Below are 21,157 nucleotides of genomic sequence, written 5' to 3' on the forward strand. Positions count from 1 at the left end.
AAGGAAGGAAGGAAGGAAGGAAGGAAGGAAGGAAGGAAGGAAGGAAGGAAGGAAGGAAGGAAAGAAGGAAGGAAGAGAAAGACAGGGCCATTTATAGGCTGCCTTGGATGTTCTTATTGGGAGCTAATTCAGTATGCAAAATGAGACAAGGCCACTAAAGATATACCACATCCCCAGCCTCTAGTCCATACTCCAGAAAAGGTCCAGGCTAATCTGTGGTTACTAGGTGATTCCCTCCTCAAACAAGTTATGTTTTCTTTAGTAAGAACACATACAAAACTAAATTACACCAGTAGAAAAGGCCAAACTGTAAGTCATGAATTCCTGATGCTAGCTTACCCTAATCATAACAAAATCCCCAGTTTGCTTAAGGTCAAACTCAGGATGAAGATGGCTAAGTCATCTTCAGTGTGGACATTTTCTGGCTGATAGTTTAATTATGGGCATTTATGTAAATATGGAAGACTATCCAAACCCTGTCAGGATCTTGACTGAAGAAGAACAAGGGAAAGAGTCATTTATGGTCCCGCTTCCCCCATGTTTGGAAAATTAGATGCAAATGTAAACTTTGCTTTCTTTTGTTACCCGTGATAGCTAAATGTGGGTTCCCACTGTGTGCTGTTGCTCTCCCAAACTCTGAAAGGATTTCTAGAGTACCTGAAAGCATCCCATGCTGTCAGGAAAATTGCAACAACGTAACACTACTACCTAGAAAAGCTAGATGGGGGCTGGTGAGATGGCTCAGCAGGTAAGAGCACTGACTGCTCTTCTGAAGGTTCTGAGTTCAAATCCCAGCAGCCACATGGTGGCTCACAACCATACGTAATGAGGTCTGACGCCCTCTTCAGGTGCACCTGAAGACAGCAACAGTGTACTTATCTATAATAATAAGTAAATCTTTGGGCCAGAGAGTGCTGGGCCAACTGCGCTTCACTTCCCAACAACCACATCAAGGCTCACAACCATCTGTACAGCTACAGTGCACTTATATACATAAAGTAAATAAATAAAATCTCAAAGAGGAAAAAAAAAAAGAAAGGCTAGATGGGAGCTATTGCTACAAAAGTGGTCCTTAACTGTCAATAATTTAATGCACGTTGTCTTCACTGCACTTCACTACTCTGTTCTCTGAATTCATTTTTAATAACATTGTGTCTTTATCTCTGTCAGTTTTTGAGAAATGCATTATTAAGTAATGTAAACATCTTTTACTCCTGACTGAGTTCCGGCCTATTACGAATGTGATAAGCTGGAAACTGACAACCTGAGCCCAAAAGAATTCTCCCCGAGTCCACAGTCAGTCTAACCTGAAAGCTTTAGCTACTTACGTTTCTAGTCGCTTCCTATGGAGCATCGGTGGCTCGAGTCTGATCTTATAATATCACAAGAGTCATGACTGAATGGCTGATCCTGGGACCTTTCTGTAAAAAACAAACATCGGATCACAACAAATGTGGCCACACGCTAAATCTTCACAGCGCCAGAAAAAGGATTCAGGATAGAACTTGTCCAAAAGAATAAATCCCTAGAAGGGAAATCTTAACGAGTCCGCACGTCATCAAAAGAATGCTACTGCTGACCTTGTTTTAAAAGTGTTTGCTGCCTGAGTCCAAACTCAGAGAGCTATTGGTCCTAGGTGCCACATTCAGAAATCAAAGAACATAAAAACGTGAACTTTTAGATGAATAAAAAAGAAAATTCACAGCCCATCTGTGGTACCACAAAAAAAAAAAATCTTACAGCATTAAATCTCTTCACACAGCATCTCAAAGGAAGAAATTAGTGGGTTTTATTTATAATCATCTGTGAACGCGGTTAAGGATAGATAAATCCTTATTCCAGCTGCCATCCAGTTGTAGGCAGGGACATTAGATCATATTGTTAGCTGTGGAACTCATGATCTGTCTGCATGTGCTCTGGGCCTGGTAGCAATCACGAAAATGATTAGATCCTTAGAACAGCTCATGTGGACAGCGAGTCCGTGGGAGAAAGAGCAAGGTTTTCAATAGCCTGTGATTCGCAAGGTCAGGATAAAGCAAATAAACCCAGTCTGGGTGGGATGAGCCATGGAAATGCTCTTTTTATTTTATAGTGGAGAAATTTGAAGAGAGGCATTTGTCATCATGGTAATTGTTTTTCATTATAGGCCCATAAGAGTCCCTCTGGCTCTTGTCTTCTGAAATAAAGCAGCATAAATGTTCATGTCTCAAGGGGAAACCGCCGAAGAGAACGAGATGAGTGTATTATCTTACAGTATCGGAATTACTTGTGTTTCCATTCAGAGGCTAATGGAAGGAATTTTCCCCCAGGAGATATGCTGGGATGTACAGGGGTTTTCTACGTGTTAGTTCAATATCATTTTAAGTTCATACACAACAGTGGGAAATAGTGCGGGGAAATCCTGTACAGCCTTCACCAGTTTTCCCCAACGGCAGTATCTTTTGTAACTTTAGTACAATGTCATAGTCAGGAAATTGTGGCTGATGTAATCCACGGCCTTATTTGGACTTCATCAGAGATTTGTTGTTTTGTTTTTGTTTTTGTGTATCTATGTGTAGTGGGCTGGTCTGATGCTGCTATATATTCAAATGCTAAATTCTGAACCCCAAGATCTGGTTGCTCCAAGACCAGGAGACCCTCACATATACCAGCTTTTGTTGTATAAACCTTGCTCACAAGTAATCCCTGATTGGTTCATTAAGATGCCTACAGCCTGGGCTGGGCAGAAGATAGGGTTAGAGTGAAGTCCCCCAGCTTGGGAGAATCTCAGACAGGGACCATGAGGAAGAGAAGTCAGGAAGAAAGAAGCCACAATGGGGTAGGTGGCTCATGAGTGCGGTCCATGAGGTCCTGCCTGTTGGAGCAGGAGCAGCCCAGGCAGAACCTGGCAAGTGATATCTCAGGGTTATTGATAGGGAAATAGAAAACAACAACAAACAACAACAACAAAAAAAAAAAAACAGCGTACAGGGCTGATATCTGCCCAGCTCTAGTGCTTTAAGGTTTATTATAACTATAAAGGCTTTGTGTCTTTTATTTGGGAACTGAATGACCTAAGGTGGGGTAGAAGCCCCCAGATAATATTTACTACAACACCTGTGTGCAAACTGGCTGTCCATCCAGCCCCCGGATCCTCTGGTCTCTTCCCTCCCTCCCCAGTCCTGGTAATACAGACATGTGTAACAATACTTAACATTTTAGATGGGTACTGAATCCCAAATTCAAGTCCCCATGCCCACGGGACTATGACTGAGCCATCTCCCCAGCTTTTTACATGTAGTTGTATAAGTGTATCTATTTATTTCTTTGCATTTTAACACGTATAGGTTCTTGCGCCGATTGCCACCGTGAAGACGCAGAAACGTCAGCTCCTCAAGAATCCCTAATACAACTCCTTTATACACTTCTCTCCTTGACCCTCTAGCTGCCAACACCCACAGATCTGTTTTCCATTTATATAAATATGACATTAAAATGTGATATAAAACTCCACAGAAGACAGAGTCAATTAACCTGGACCCTTGGGGCTCTCAGAGTCTGACCCACCAACCAAAGAGCATACATGGGCTACACCTAGGCCTCCCAGTTCATATGTAACAAATGTGCAGCTTGGTCTTCACGTGGGTCCTGAACAACTGGAGTGGTGCTACCCCAAGAGCTGTTGCCTGTTCGTGGGATATCTTCTAGCTGGGCTGCCTTGCCTGGCCTCAGTGGGAGAGGATGCACCTAGCCTTGCAGAGACTTAAAGTGTCAGGATGGGGGATGAATACCCAGGGGGTCCTCACCCACTCAGAGGAGAAGTGGAGGAGGGAAGGATTGTGGGAGGGGATGACTAGGAGAGGGGCAGTGAGCAGGATGTAAAGTGAATAGGTAAAAAATAAATAAAAATTTTAAAATGTGAGATAAGTGGAAATATGCAGCACATACCCTTTCTTAATCAGCACAACCCCTTTGTGGTACATTGGGAAGTTCTATTCTACGGTATGGATATACAATACTTTAACCATTTACCCATTGGAGAACATCTAGATTATTTCTAGTTTTTTATCTGTTACAAATACAAATGTGGGGCTGGAGAGATAGCTCAGAGGTTAAAAGCACTGACTGCTCTTCTGAAGGTCCTGAGTTCAAATCCCAGCAACCACATGGTGGCTCACAACCACCCGTAATAAGATCTGATACCCTCTTCTGGAGTGTCTGGAGACAGCTACAGTGTACTTACATATAATAAATAAATAAATAATAAATAAATAAATAAATAAATAAATAAATAAATAAATAAAACTTAAAAAAAAACAAATGCTATGGGCATTTACATAAAGATTTTTATGTGAACGTATATTACAATTTCTCTACGGTAGAGAAATTGTACCCAAAAATGTAACCACAGTTTTGTAAAAAAAACAAAAACAAAAACAAAAACAAGCAAAAAACCTACTACACTTTCCCCCAGAGTACCTGTAAACATTTTAAATTCCCACTGCCAATGTGGTTTTCCACTCCACATCTTCATTTAACATGTGGGGCCCCACTATGTTCTCGTTTAGCTGGTTTGACAGATGTATAATAATATCTCTGATTTTGATCTTCATTTAACAGCCGAAATGTGTTTATTTATCATCAATATGTCTCATTATTTATTGATATATCATCTGCCATTTGCCATTTTCTCAATTGGTTTTGTTGGGCTTCCTTCCATCCTTCCATCTGACCTTCCATTTTTCCTTTTTTCCTTCCTTCCTTCCTTCCTTCCTTCCTTCCTTCCTTCCTTCCTTCCTTCCTCCCTTCCTTCTTTCCTTCATTTCACTATTGTTACAATAATACAGATCAAAGCCACCCAATAGGCAAATATTCGGCAACTAAATTATACACCCAGCTCTAATTGTGTCTATGGTATATGGGGGGGTGCATGTATACACATCTGTTTATGCACTGAGGTCAGAGGAGCCTGTCAGAACCCTTCTCTGTCACTGCCCTCCTTCCTTTGAAACAGGGTTTCTCACTGCTCACTGAAGCTGGAGCTAGGTTGTTGGCCAGCAAACCCTGGAAGTCCTGTGTGTGTGTGCGCACACACACACACACACACACACACACTGGGAGTGGGAGGGGCGTTGTGGACGAGGGAGCTCAAGCACTCAGGGGTTACAAGGACACACACAGCCTCTCCAAGCTCTGTATGTGGATGCTAAGAGCTGGGCTCAGGTCCTTGAGATTGCTCAGCAAGCACACTTACTCCCCGAGCATCTCTCCAGTGTCCCACAATGTGTTTTTAGTGTTGAGTTGAATGAGTTCTCATCCTAGGCTGAGGAGGTTTATTGACCATGTGGTTTGAAGTCCTGCTTTCCCCAACTTTGCCTTCTACCTCTTCAGGGAGTTCTCAAAGCAAAAGTCACCGTTTCGATCAGGTCTCACTCCCCAAGTTTTGCTTCTGTGGCTCACACTTTCGTTGTCAGTCCCTGAGATCAGAAAGCAGTTTAAGCCACGACCCACTGTATTTGTAAAGTGTGGTGTTGTGCTTCAGTTCATGCTTTTGCTGGAGGATGTCTCGCTTCTTGAAATGGCCTTCCTTCCTCCAGCAAAATGCCTTTGCCCCTAGTATGGGACATATTAATCAGCGTCTATTCCTGGTTCTGCATTCTATTCCATGATCGAAGAGTGCAATGCCTCTGGTTATTACAGCCATAAAGCAGGACATACTGTCAGAAAGAATAAGTCCTTCCCCCTTTCTGTTTTCAATCTTTGAGCTATTCAAGGTTGTTCCATCCAAAGGCCATTTTATTTTTGTAAAATTACCACATCTGTATTCTAAATTGTAATCAAGAAAACTCTGGGGCCAGCCTAGAACTGTTCTCTGGGCTCTAGTCCTGGAACTGAAGTAGAAACAGTGCTATGTTGTTCTATTTAAATATATTTTTCAGAAGAAGAATCACTTCTGTAAATAGCCATCTGCAAAATAGTGCACTGACTGGAGGACTCTTGTCTACACACCCGACTTTATGTGCTAACTTTAGGTGTTTACTCCAGTGTAATCCTGTTTCCTTTTATTCAGACTTCTCAGTCAGCCTGTTAATGGCAAGTAATTCCGACTCCCACCTCCCACATGTAGAGATTCAACTAAGAACGACTCAAGTTCATCAGTTGGTGCTGATCTTCCATTGTTTCCTTCATCTAACTTAGGTCTCAAACGTTGTTAGTACCTGTGTACAAAGCCATGTTCCCTGTAGTAGGTACATATTGTATTGTTTGTCTGTTTCTGGCAAGATGTGAACAAGCATCAGTCATCGGGCACCAGTGAGAAACCAAAGTAAGGATCCTACCCAAGTTCAGCTTGGTGAACAATGGCTTATGTGGCTTATTTATGAGAGCATGTGGAGAGGTTATTTACAGAAGTATGGCTGATGCTGAAAGAGTCAAAGTACAAAAGAGAGAGTTTGTCTTAGGTGTCATTTTCCTCTTAGGGGAAAGCGGGGAAAGAAGGGATTCAAGGAAGGAAGAAAGAGAGAGCATCAGGGACTTTCTTTTCTGTGTGTCCACTCATAGAATAGGAACAGGGACTCCCCTGCCAGCCCCACACACTGAAGCGTTGGGCCATTGCACTCAGTGTCATTTCCTCATAGACCATTCTGCAGATGCAGAGTTCAACTTACATTTTAGAAGCCATTGTCTTTAATTCAAATCTATAATTTGGCTAAAAAAGGACTTTTAAATTATAATGCCTAATTCCACCCAGAAGACAAAATTAGGAATAGCCTTCATATATTAATAAATGCAATGGTCTAATATATATTTGTCCAGAGCTGAATAAATATTCAACTCTCTGTATCCATCAGTCATTGGCTGCAGGCTGCCAAGATCAGGAAAGGGAATGTAGATGATATGATGAGGAATTCCCAACAACCTCGAATGCCAGCAACACCCACCTTTAGGGACTTGAAGAGCCACTTATCTATATTAAAAGTAAAGCAACTAAGGACTGGAGAGATGGGTCAGTGGTCAAGAGCACTTAACGCTTTTGCAGAGGACCAAAGTTTTGTTCCGAGCATTCATAACATGCAAATCCTCACAACTTTCTTTGACTCCAGCTTCAGAGGAACCCACTGCACCTCGGTTCTCCACAGGCACCCATATGCACAGGCCTGCATATATACATAGGGGATCCAGCCCATATACAGTCATCAAAGGCAGACACTATTGTGCCAAGAAGCACTTGCTGACAGGAGACTGATATAGCTGTCTTCTGAGAGGTTCTGCCAAAGCCTGACAAATACAGAGGCTGATACTCATAGTCAATCATTAGACTGAGCATGGAGTCCCCAATGGAGGAGTTAGAGAAAGGACTAAAGGAGCTGAAGGGGTTTGCAACCCCACAGGAAGAACAACAATATCAACCTACCAGACCGCCCCCCCACACACTCCCGAGCTCCCAAGGATTAAACCACCAACCAAGAAGTACACAAGGAGGGACCCATGGCTCCAGCCACATATGTAGCAGAGGATGGCCTTGTTGGGCATCAATGGGAGGAGAGGCCCTTGTTTCTGTGAAGGCTCGATGCCTCAGTGTAGGGGAATGTCAGGGCAGGGAGGCGGGAGTGGGTTGGTGGGTGGGAGAACACCCTCATAGAAGCAGGGGGAGGGGGGAATGTGATAGGGAGGTCCCAGGGGGAAACTGGGAAAGGGGATAAATTAAAATTAAAGGAACTGTTAACATTAAGCATAATGAATTGGTTTTTGAAGTCATGGATGATCTTGGGACTACCTGCCTTCTCCATGGTGGTTTCTGTGGCTGGCTCAGTTATGTGAGACCCCAAGATGAATGCAGCTGGGATCCCTGCCATCCTGTTCCTGGAAATTTCTTTGTGGGACACAGTACACAATTTACAGCGACCTCTACTTGTGGACTAAATGGAGCTCAGAAATTTTGCATCCCTGACTACCTAGAGGTGGGTTGGCTTCTTCTTTACCTGCTGTGGTGTTACTGAACCAATAATATAAAAATGTTTTCTGTATACCTGGGACTACTCCACCAAACACAAAGGAGAAACTACTGAGAAATCCTGACTACACAGAAAATATGGACATCTGCCTAATTCCTATTTTTTGTTACCTTTAGACAGGAAAGTCATTTGGGTTCAGTCTTTAAAGGAATTACTATAAAACTACTGGTCTATTTTACTATCCTAGTCACTACCAGACAATAAACATCATTGATTCCTTCGGAGAAGATAAAGACCCCTCCATGCCTCAGCATGATCTACTGAGGCCCAGTCACTCTTAGCACACAGGAAGGGACTTTGAACAGATTGTACACCAACCTATACCACTTAGAACCGCATCATCAGAAAAACCATCGATTCCCATTGTGAGCCTATTTTTGTGTTCTTTCCCCTTAAAGACCCATTTTTAATAGCTTCTCAGTGGGCTTCCTCCCCATAGACCAGCTGCAGAACAAGCTCAAAGGTTATCTGAGTGTCATACCTACCGAAACCCCGGAGGCCATCACGTCCACCCCTTAAAGGAAAGGATGTGCAGGAAGGAAGTTGGATGTAAGCCTGATGTTAGGGCCTGAGCTTTTCCATGTATTGTTTATTGAAAGCACCTTGTTTGGGTCTCTGGGAAGTGCATTGTATTCTAACTGGGTTCTAGTAACAGATAATGCCTGGGTTCTTAGCACTGTTCTAAGTTTGGAAAGTGCTGTTAGATGAAAATGAATTTTCTACAGGTCCAAAGAAGTTACACGGAAGAAATTTTGCTCAACTATAGGCCATGTGGAATGGGTGACTTTAAACTACTAACTAAATCTCTAGACAGAAAAGAAGTTCTCCACTCTATTGTTGAAACTACTTAGCACTAACTAGCCTTATCACCTCTTCAGCCCCTGGCCAATGTTTACTGGCAATAATGTTGTCTGGCAATAATGAAATACTCAAGGTTAGGAAACTAAAAGCTTGGTTTTTTTTGTTTGTTTGTTTTTGTTTTTTTGTTTTTTTACTGGAAACTAACAGAACATTTAGGACATTTAGAGGTGAGAGCAAAGAAACCCTCAACATATTTCAGATTGGCACGTGTGATATACTGAACTACAGCTACAAATAGTCTAAATGACCACTTGTGTGACTTACACAGTAGCATCCTACCAATTGTCCAAGAAAGAGATGCCAGGCTAAGCATGTTATCCAGAAGCTACACATCAAGGTAGACCTGTGCATCGCCCATGACGAGCCCGCACTGTGGGAGCCATTGGCCATGACAAGAGAGACTGTGCTTCTTTAAAGATGCGCTGTCTTCTGTTTGGGTCAGAAGGGTCTGCTGCTCTTCTTAGGCAGATCTGGACAAGTTTATTTATGTGTGGAATTGATCTAACACCCACTGGCTGCAGTACTAAAAAGATTTTTTATTTCTTCAATACTAAGACACTGAAGCAAATAAGCTGATTATGTGGACCTCTTAAAGGATTGGTTTGCTTTGGAAGATTCTATCTGAAATATTCATTAAAACCATCACTAATTTCAACCAGCAGATTGTATTGAGCAGCCACAATATGTAAAGTCAAAATGAAATAATAGAGACATAGCCACGAAGTAAAATCTTGGTTAAGCTTAAATTCTAGCTTTGGAGATGGTAGTTGAACTCCTGTATAACATGGTCTTGAAGAACTGATAAAGATTTGGGAGACAAATGACAACTAAGGTGCTGGTCTAGCATGGACAAAAATGACTCTGGGTTTAAGTCTCTGTGCAACACACACACACACACACACACACACACACACACACACACACAATTGGATACAATAAGGTAACATATGGAGTATGGCAGAAGGCCATAGAGTAGGGCAGTGTTAGCATTTTAGACAGTCTCTTTGGGATGGCAAGATGGCTCAGCAGGTAAGAGCACTGACTATTCTTCCGGAGATCCTGAGTTCAAATCCTGACAACTACATGGTGGCTCACAACCATCTGTAATGAGATCTGACACCTTCTTCTGGTGCTTCTGATGTACACTGTAGACAGAATACAGCTACAGTATACTTATGAATAATAATACATCTTTAGACAGTCTCTTTGAGGGTTTGCTGTTTAAATGGGAATGTGAAAGATGAATAAGTGAGAGAAAGAAGAAAGATTGAGGTTGGAGATCAGCTTGTACCAAGACTCTATGGCAGAAAGACTCTGTGTACTGGAAGAAGAATAAGAATGAAATGTAGCAAGAGTCCAGAGAACAAAGTGACACAGGCGAGAATAAAGACAAAGTGGTCCAGTATGAGAAACAGAAGAGCCTAGGGCCCGTCCACATTTAAACAAGGTATGAATACCTGCTATGAGTCAGCAAAAACATGGCTGACAAGGACATGGGCGGGGTGTGAGGGGAAATGGGGAAATCTATGAGTCAGCACAAAATGTCTGATACCTGATATTTGGAGAGCCCCAAAATAAACAATTACATAATCTGTTATAGGACTATTGTTGGTAGAGTGCAACTTTTGTGTGATTCTACATGAATACAGTCTTGCTATCAGAGGCCAGGGCCTTTGCCAGCCTGCCTATGTGTGTTTGTCTGTTGGACTGTAGGCCTGCCACTGTGGGTCACTGTAGCCTGCGGGTCACTGGCCCTGTGCAGCCCAAATGAACTGGCATGTGTCTGGATGCTTGCCAGTGGTCGCCTATCTAGCTGCAGCCTTTATCAGGAATGCATAAAGTCTCCTTGAAGTCTCTCGACCTTCTAACCTCCTTTCCTGGCATCTGAGCATGGACGTCACACACCAGGCCTGGGCCTGGAAACCATAGTAGGGAAATACAATTAAGCAATGTTTGCTGAGTATTTATCTGCCCAAGACCAGTGCTATTGTGCATGTTTTCTGCTACAGAGGACTACAACAAACAGCCACTTCCTGGAGGCTTATGAAAATCTGAGTCTTTCCAGAGAGAATCAAGAGCAACTGAGCAGACCATCAGCGGTGCTTTGAAAGTCGTAAGGAGCTCTTTGGGTATTTAAGAAGAGCCTCAACTGGACACATTCATTAAGCAAGCCTGAAGGGCAGGCTTGGCTGTTAGCACCTCTGAATCCCCAGACTAAGCGATCAATGTTTCTCCCAGCTGACGAATGAGCCCTCTCTAGTCTGCAGGGCAGGAGAGTGAGCCTCGCTGCTGAGAGATGAATAAATGGGCTTCTCCTAAGTTGACAGGAGTGGTGTAAAGATGTTTGTCAGGGAATCCTTCCTACCAAATAAAACTATAACATCTGAGAGGAAAAGAAGGAGAGAGGCAGAGAAGCCAGGACCCAAGGAGTTCCTTGATTTCTGGCCAAACATCCCTTTCATTGTCTGGGGAAAAATGATACAAACCCAAAAAGAACACTCCAAAGTATTTTCCTCTTAAATAAGAGGAATTTTCCTCTTAAAATTAGTCCAACGTGAATTCAAAGATCTTTTTTTCAGATGTATACATTTATGAGATTTCTAACTCACATTTTACTTTTCTATTACATTTTAAAGACCTATCAATGGAAACAGTGATGTTCTGTTATTTCCGCTGCTCTTTTATTTTTAGCCAGATTGAAAGAGTAAATATAGTAGGGACAGCTTGTTTTCAATTCAAATCAGCTCAGATTCTTTATTTTTAATTTTAATGATGTTTTCCAGGAAAAACAGAAATGCTTTGTTGGCGGCTCCCAAGCCCCACCCAACAGCTACACCACTGAGAACGTAATTACAAGTTTCAGACCAGAAAGAGAAAGGAATTGGTGACAACTGAAAACAGGGTTCCTTTTTGACTCTTCTCTTCTTCATGTTTTAATAAGATTGCTTTCTCCTTGTGTGGCTTCAGTGATGTCATGGTAAGAAGTTAATCCACCCAAACTGGAGAGAGTCCTCTAGGAACAAACTGTATTTTCACATTTAAAGAGATAATTTCCCTTCAGAGAAATCAGAATGTATTTCAGGCATATCACTCAGAACTCTTCACTCTTTTCATGCAGAGGAAGAAAACAGCTCTGTATCTTTCATTCTTTGTGAAGAAGAAGAAAAAGAAGGAGAAGGAGAAGAAGGAGGAGAAGAAGAAGGAGGAGAAGAAGGAGGAGGAGGAGGAGGAGGAGGAGGAGGAGAACAAGAAGAACAAGAACAAGAAGAAGAAAGAGAGAGAGAAAGAAAGAAAGAAAGAAAGAAAGAAAGAAAGAAAGAAAGAAAGAAAGAAAGGAAGGAAGGAAGGAANAAGAAAGAAAGAAAGAAAGAAAGAAAGAAAGAAAGGAAGGAAGGAAGGAAGGAAGGAAGGAAGGAAGGAAGGAAGGAAGGAAGGAAAGAAAGAAAGAAAGAAAGAAAGAAAGAAAGAAAGAAAGAAAGAAAGAAAGAAAGAAAGAAAGAAAGAAAGAGCGAGCATCTATGATGTATTGGTAATTTGAGCACAATATGGAACTTACTGGTAGATGCTAAAGACCAGAGAAGGGCTAAGCATGAGCACAGTCTCCTTTCTGGTCAGCCCACGAGGAGACAGACAGACGGAACCTGGTCAGCCATGAGGAGACAGACAGACAGATGGAACCGTGCGCTTCTATCTGTGAGCCAAAGATAAAAACAAATTTTGAGTGGGAAGGGAAATTGGCTGCAGACGGAAGCTCTTTCCTTCCTGGATTCTTGCCCTTCTCTGCCTATAAACATCAGTGATGCTGAGCCTACACTGGCCCTGACCTGTGGTTGTTAGTCTCCCTCTAAGTGTCAACCCAGCAAGCCAGTCGAGGACCTGGTGGGCCTTCCTTCCACACGGAAGCTTCCTCACTCCCCTCGGTCTCTGTTCAACACCGGTCCATTTTCCCTGATTACCATACCCCACATCTGGACAGCGCTTTGGGACCCAGCACCTCTGTTCTCTTCAGGCTTGTAACATGTTTCCTTTAGAACGCCCCAATTAGAGCAGTCAGAGGTAATCATATCACATGGGATAGTTTAGGGTACACGTACCCTGAAGCTTCTCTCTGCATCATCCTCATAACAAGAGCATGGGTGGTGTGTGCCGGATGCCATCGCACTTAGTAGGTCCTCCTGCATCCAGTTCTTACCTCGTTGGTCCTGTCTCAGGCCCACCTTCACTGACAAATGGCGTCATGTCTACCTAATACTGAAGCTGTTCCATGTGTCCTGCATTCATTCACATCTCACGATGCGATCACGCAGAAGGCAGATCCTCCACCACACACTTTAGAGAAGAGTGGCAGATCTCCTGGTGTAGAGGCCCAAAGCCCCACCTGGAGTGTGGCTGTGAAGTGAAACTTTTCCAAGCTACCCACTAGGAGCTCTAACTGCCCTCCACTGGCAGCAAACTAGCCACTGTTTCCAGAGCTATACTGCCCAATGCAGCAGTGACCTCAAGTTGCCACTGAAAATTAAGATATGGTTGATCCACAGGAAGAAGCTATATAGTGAAGCGTTAATAATTTTTAATTGAAATAATATTTTATATGGCTTGACATCTTATTAAAAGTCGATCAACCATTTTTCTTTTGTTAAATACAGCTTCTAGGGCTGGTGAGATGGCTCAGAGCACCCGCCTGCTCTTCCGAAGGTCCGGAGTTTAAATCCCAGCAACCACATGGTGGCTCATAACCATCCGTAACATATAGTAAATAAATAAATAAATCTTAAAAATACAGCTTCTAGACATTCTTCCATCATCCACCTGACTCATAGTTTGCTGCCTTTGGAACAGTGAGGTTCTAGAGATCTCTAGGCCTCCATGGGACCAGAACAGGGCTGCTGCTTCAGGTCTGTGCTAGAGCTGTGTAGATAACTACCAAGTCCTAGCAGGATCTTGTCACCTCCCTAGTCATAGTGAGGGCCACAGACTTCCATTCCAAGGTGGATCAACCCAATTCATATTTCCTGTCAGGTGACAAAAGTGTATCTCCAGTGACTACTAGGACCTGCTGACCAAAGGCTGGGTTGTTTTCAAAACTCCGGCTTGCTATTCCTAGTCATGTGCACTCTAGGTGTTTGCGCAAGAAAATAAACTCCCTTTGCACCCACTGGAACTGGCCAAGAACTCCTTGGGGAGTGTGTGGCACTGCCACACAGTGACCCACCAAACCGTGCATGTGGCCAGTCAGGGTGGAACCTTTACTGCCCTCATGTGGATTTCCTGTGACGCCAGGCACAGATGGGAAGGCCTGCAGGCCATCAGCTGTGTGAACGCATGGGGCCTGGATTGCACGGAGGCTACTGGCAGGGTTGAACGTGGCACGAAGGTCTCTCACCGCCACTAATAATCATCTTGCTGAGTTTTGCTTTAGGTCTTGACCATGTCAGCATCAGACTGGACCCAGAGGCTATTCCACTTCAGCCACCTCATTCTGACCTTTAAGATCCAGGGGGCAGGCATGCCACCCCCTTCAGAGCCAAAAATGTACCATATTAGCCCAAATTTTGGCTTCCTGGCTTCCTTGTAGAAAACAAAAAATAAAATAAGCCCAGACTCAAGTTTCATCATCTGGGCTTCTGTTCTTGAATTAGTCAAAATAGAAAACATTGTTTGTTATTCAGTAACCATATGAATAATAAAAACTTATAGGGATCCGGGTATGGTGGCACACACCTTTAGTCCCAGCACTCGGGAGGCAGAGGCAGGAGGATTTCTGAGTTCAAGGCCAGCCTGGTCTACAAAGTGAGTTCCAGGACAGCCAGAGCTACACAGAGAAACCTTGTTTCAAAAAAGCCAAAATAAATAAATAAATAAATAAATAAATAAAAATAAGTAAAATAAAACTTACAGGGGACAGAGACGAGAAATGTCAAGCACTGGGGTGACAGCAACAAGAACCAGATGGGACAGTCACTAGGAGAAAGGGACAGAAGTTGGAAACTTTTAGAAAGACCGGCTCAGAGGATGAATATTTAGTGTCTTCTAAGGTCATTGAAGAGCCAGTCACTATGCTGCAGCCTGTGTGTGTGTGTGTGTGTGTGTGTGTGTGTGTGTGTCTACACTCTGAGAGTGTGTCGCTGTGCATGTGGGAGGGTACTGAACACATTTCTGCACATGCATGTGGAGGCCTGAGGATTCTTCTGACATCCTGACATCATTCACGTCTCTTGCTTTGTTCCGTTTTGGGTTTTGATTTTGAAATAGGGCTGCTCACTGATCTGGTACTCACCAAGTAGGCTAAGTGAAGGGCTCTAGTAGGTCTGAACATAGGCTAAGTGTAGGGCTCTAGTAGGTCTGAGCATGCCTAGCCCTTCTCCCACTCAGCCTTGCTAAACTGTTAGATTACATTCCTAAAGGTAGCAAGCAAGGTCTTTCCCCTCATTTGGCCACTTCCTCTCCCTGTGGTCTGATCACCAAGCTCCAGCTATCAAAATATTGAAGTCCAGCAATCAAGGCCTCCTTTTGGCTACCCTAATTGACATCCCCAATCAAAGCAAACCAAACCATTCTAAAGCAGGCTTCCCTCTTTTTCCCTTTATAAACTGCCGTTTGCCTACGGCCACAGCTGTCTCCTCTCTAACAGACACAGTTGTTTGGCCTTCTGGGGCAAAAATATCCCTTCCCCCTCTCCCTTGTTCTTTTCCCCTTCTCCCTCACCCTCTATCTCCTGTCTTTGTCTCTTATTTCCTGCCCTTTGACCCTGTGGGGCAAATTCATCTCCTTTGTGATGAGAACTTTGTGTTGGGGTGTCTCGTGCCAGAGCCAGTGATGGCCAGGGATCCACGTATGTCCACTTCCCCAGGGCTGAGACACAAGCACGTGCCACTAGACTTTACTTTAAAATACTGGTCCGGGAAGTAAACTCAGGTACTTGTGCTCACAGAGCAAGTGCTTTGCCAACAAAGCTGCCTCCTCAGCACACACATGCCCACAGAGTCACTTTGAATTACTCACTGAGAATCCAATGCTAGGTCGGATTTGGGATCAGTTTACCGATAGTTAAAAGAGTATGAGGTAAAAAATGAATGGATATGAAAAAAAAATTCCCGAGTCTTTACCCACAAAGAATTTAACCACTTCATCAAGGATGCAACAGATAAATGGGGATTAGAATACAATGTGAAGAAATGGGGGTACAATTGGAATACCAAGGAGTTTCATTAACAGGCTTTCAACCTGTCCTAAGCAATCAGCATGAATACTACACATATGCGTTTTTTACGTCTACTTAAGAGTTTGTCTGAGGAAAAAATATCCAAGGGAGGGGGATCCGTAACAAAATGCTGTGAAATATTGTCATTAGTTTTCCATTCATATGTCATTTTCTCTCACTAACCATTCACACAGCAGCAGTATTCTCCATGTGTCATTAGAGTCCGAGGAAATTGTGTTGATAAATGCATATCCACGTTCTGGAGTGAGATTTAGGTCTGACGATTGTAATGGTAGGCTTTGAAGGATATGTATAATATGAACTTAAAATACGAAAATGTCCAGGGTAGACAATCTGATCTGGTTTTGTGGACCATTACAAGATACATAAACTTTTTCACAGACTTAGGATGCACCTGGAAAGTGCTTGTAGCTTCCTCCCCGGGCACCAAAGTGGGCCAGGAAGTGGGAGACCTGGTTTGTGATTCCAGATTCTCAGATATTGAACCCTCAAGTGGTGTCGAGGTGCCACTTCTTTCTCTGGGTTTAGTTCATCATAAATGAAACATTTTAATGTGTTTAACTTAAACTGAAATAGTATTGGCTGAAATGTGATCTGAGCCACTGTTCTAAGTTGACGAGAACTGAATAGAAGATAACAAACGCGGTTTCGGAAATCGTCCTGCCCAAGTGTGCTCAGCTGAGGAAGCACGGGCCGAAAGTTTAACTGAGCTCCACGGCCTGGGATACTCAGACAGAGTAACACCGATTTCCAAGGTTTGCAAAGCAGCCATTTGGCCAGTAGCAACCCTGGGCTGGATGCTCCCACTGCCTGCTGGAGCGGAGCTGGGGACCTCCTCAGCCCTGCTGTCTCCTCCGTTCACTTCCGACACATGTGCAGCTAGAGCCCGCAGCACTGATGAATCACACAGTCATCTCCGATGGCACTTCCGCTCATAAAGATCCCAGACGATAGCTTAAAGCCAAGGCCAGCTGAGAGGCAAAGGCCTTTTGACAAGCTCAAGATCTCTGCTCTAAGAGAAAAGTGAGGTCATTGTATTTAGGAATGCTGAGTTATAAATTCACCTATGTTTGTCTTGCAGATTATTTCCGAAAGGTTTGACATAGAAACCCATTAGAGCCCCGTGTCCAGGGTGCGGATTGGGTTAGCTTTCATTCCACCATGTTTCACGTTAGGAGTGTTCTTTGTCGTTGCGTTTCTATGGCAGGCTGGGAGGAAAGTCGCGGGAAGCACCTTGAACCCATGAAACCCAAATGCACAAACTTTAGCAAGTTCCACACCCTTGGGGAGACTTCGCTGGGAAGGAAGCAAAATGGCTCCCTCCGTAAGGACCGCTACTCATCTTTACAAGATGATTGTTCGGGAAGCTTAAAGCAAGAAATCGTTTTTTCTTGAGGGGTCACTATACCCTTTTTGTTACTAAATAACTATTGGGAATTTCGACCCCACTACGGGTTGTATAGATCCTGAGTAAACGACACAGATACACGACACACAAACACGACGATTTAGTAATAAGCGGTAGGCACTATGCTGAGCAGGTTTTGAGCTATCCTAATCCTCCCACCTGTTAAAACCCACACAGAAGCCAGTCGCTTGCCAATCTGGTGTCTCCCAGGCTGACTCTGCTCCATCAGCCTGTCCTCAGGGTGCCACTTCTCTTGGCCACATGCTCCTGGTTCATCCGTTTGATGTCAACCTCCTCCTCTTCTGTCTTCTCTCTCCTTCTCCCTCGTGGTCTGTCTTGAGACCCCCTCACTCAAGTTCTGCCTTCCTATCCTTTCTGCCCAGTCATAAGCCCCTGCCTTTTATTAACCAGTCAGGAATTAATGGGGAGCATTCTTTATAGCATATTGGTGACCCAACACGCAAGAAGAACCCCAACAGAAGCTGTCTTTGCAATGGCCCTGCCAGTGAATGCTGCCCTCTGAAGAAGATGCATAGGGATGTTTTCAGGAGTGGTGAGTTGCTAACCCAAGAGAGTGGCTGGCTCTCTCTTCTGGCTTTCACTCCTCGGGTACCAAACGCAGACAGTAATGTGACCATTACCAAATCCTAATACCAGGTTTGTATGAAAGCAAGTATCATTGAATAAAGCCACCTGGGGCCTTTCATTTCCTCTAAACCAACAGTTCTCAACCCGTGGCTCTCGGCCCCTTTGCGGGTCAATGACCCTTCCACAGGGGCTGCATGTCAGATATTTACCTTACAACTCATAACAGTAGCAAAATTACAGCTATGAAGTAACAATGAAAACAATTTTGTGGTTGGGGTCACCACAATATTAAAGAGTTACAGCATTGGGAAAGTTGAGAGCCACTGGCCTAGACAGAGATGGCTAGATTGTCCCACCTGTGGGCATTTTTAAGTTCAAATACAGAACTTAAACTCTATGATTTCAAGTTAGCACCATTATGTTTCGGTCTCTCTCCTACTTTATTTCTCATTATTCCTTCAGGATAAAGAGAACTTCTAGGAATGAGCCATAGTTCTGCAGGCATGTTCTCACAAAAATACATTAAAGACCTGTTAAATGAGAGACCTATAAAGCTAAAGTGGGTATAATAACTATCTGGTGCTGTAAAAATGGGCAACCTTTGTGATATTTTTGAGCTCTGAGTAACTCAACACTGCAGATTGCTCTCATTTTTGAGACTAGTCTTCAAACGTTGAAGCAATGGAATAATTGCTTTTGTGTGTTGTCTTTGTCATGCTGGAGATGAAAGTTGGTGCCTAGAACAAGCCAAGTAAGAGCTCTACCACTAAGCTCTATGCTCCAGCCCAAGAACTGGAGTTTTGTGCAGTGGTGTGTCTGCTAAGCAATTCAGACTCTGTGTATGTGTGTTTCTGTGTATGTATGTGTGTGTATGTTTGTGTATATGTGTGATTATTTGTGTGTTTATGTGTGTGGTTTGTGCATATGTGTATATATGTATTGTGTTTGTGTCTATGTATGTTTGAATATGTGTATTTGTGTGTATATATGTATGTGTTTGTGTATGTACGTACATATGTCTGTATGTGGTTTTGTATATTTGTGTGTTTGTGTGTATATGTGTGTGCTTGTGTATGTATGTGTTTGTTATATGTGTGATTGTATGTGTATGTATGTATATGTATGTGTGTGTGTGGTTTGTGTTTGTGTGCAGGTATGTGTGTATGTTTTTGTATAGATGTGTAGGTATGTGTGTATGTTTTTGTATAGATGTGTTTGCATGTGTGTCCTTGCATATGTGTGTTTCTATTTGTGTGTTTGTATATGTCTGTGTGTTTTTGTGTACATGTGTGATTATGTGTGTATTTGTGTCTATATGTCTATGTGTGCTTGTGTGTGTGTGTGTACATGTATCTGTTTGACTGTATGTGTGTGTGTGTTTGTGTATGAGAGTACTTGTTTATGGGTGACAGGATCTCCTGTGTCTGGCCTCGAGCTCCATATGTAGCTGAAACTGGCTTTGAACCCCAGCTCCTCTTGCCTCCAACCTCCTTAGGACTGGGATTCTGGGCATGCACAACCACACTTGCCTTTGAGCTGTTAGTCACAGTCTGCTCAACCCTGGGGAGATAGCTGCAGCGCCTTCACACTCAGTTCGCTCTGTGTTTCTCTGGGAGTAACTCCTCCCTGATTGTAAAGCATTTTATGAAAAGTCCAAGAGAATCTCATTTTTCTCCAGCCTCCACTCTTAACTCCTTAGTATCCTTTAAGTTACTTACTTGACCATGCGCAATTGTAGAGATAATCTCTTGTGTACTATGTAAAAGCGTTCACCTGTCAATATAATGCTGATTGGCCAATGAGCCGAGGAAGGATTAGAAAGTGGGACATCTGGCAAAGAGAGAGGAATTCTGAGACTGAGTCAGGGTGGAGAGACTCGCCCCAGGAAGTTGGTCCGTGGAGGTGAGGATTAGGTAACCAGTCATGTGGCATGACTTACACCACTTTAAATGGGATAACTGAGTCATGAGCTAGTGGAAACGAATCAAAACTATTGATTTCTTATATATGTATTCAAATATAAGAAGTCTCATAGTAGTTATTTCTGGGAACTTATGCGAGCATGGGAACGCCCTCAGTTATGCTGAATTCCATGTGCCCCCACCCCATCCTATGCTTCATCAGCTGCAATTCGTTGCCCCAAACTAGAATTCTATAAGTATTCACTCAACTTCTGAAATTTAAGTGATGGAAATAGTACAGGTCAGTATTACCACCAATGCATAGCAAACTAAACTACTGTCAGTTTCCATCTGGAAGGCCTCTTCATCCTCAGAGGGTTTAATACTGTGTGCTGCACAATTCAGGTTCATGGCCACTGTCTGTCAGCACAGAACAGAAGGCTCCAATTGGTTGATGCAAGAACTCCTTCCAAGATTCCTGAAGGCCACTTAGTGAGGCCACAGGCAGCCAAGGGCAGGAAGTGGTGGCTCCCAGCTGCAGATGTGATGTCCTAATTACTTCAGTTATCTCCCGTGGGAGAATCAACAGCTTCTCCAACTGTCACATCCCAAATTAACTACTTATGTGCATATTGTGTGGCCAAGCTTCAGAGTGGGGCAGAGTGTGACAGTGGCAAAACAATCAGGGACAATCTGAGTCCAGGCATTTGGTGGGTGGTGGCTTTAGTACACACTGGGTTTGATGCAGGGATCTCCACCAGCTACATAATCAGCCATCCCATGGCCTTGGCCTTGAACCAGTGGAGGAAAGGAGGTCCAGAGCAGAGTTGCTGGGCTGTTTTACTTTAAATAAAATATGTAAGTAACTAAGTGTTGCTTTTGGTAGCATACTGCTGCCTCTGAACTTTGATGAATGTCAAGGCACCCTGTTATTCCACTGATTTTCCCAGATTTGGGGTGGAGGGGGGAAAGGACAAAGGACATGAGGTAATGAAAGGTCCCTAGAACAGTGCTACTTAAAAAAGAGGAAGAGAGAAGATGGCCTAATCGGCCATCATTGGGAAGAGAGGCCCCTTGGTCTTGTAAACTTTATATGACCCAGCACAAGGGAAGGCCAGGGCCAAGTAGTGGGAGTGGGTGGGTAGGGGAGCAGGGGCAGGGGTCAGGGGTATAGGGAACTTTC

The 21,157-nt window shown here is 43.5% G+C and overlaps 1 pseudogene; it reads left to right on the forward strand.

Moving 5' to 3' along the window:
• The window catches only part of LOC110324690, a 96,847-nt pseudogene that overhangs the window by 1,732 nt on the left and 73,958 nt on the right, over positions 1-21,157 (forward strand).

Source organism: Mus pahari, chromosome 7 (genome assembly GCF_900095145.1).
Source record: "Mus pahari chromosome 7, PAHARI_EIJ_v1.1, whole genome shotgun sequence".
In the NCBI taxonomy this organism is placed as follows: domain Eukaryota; kingdom Metazoa; phylum Chordata; class Mammalia; order Rodentia; family Muridae; genus Mus; species Mus pahari.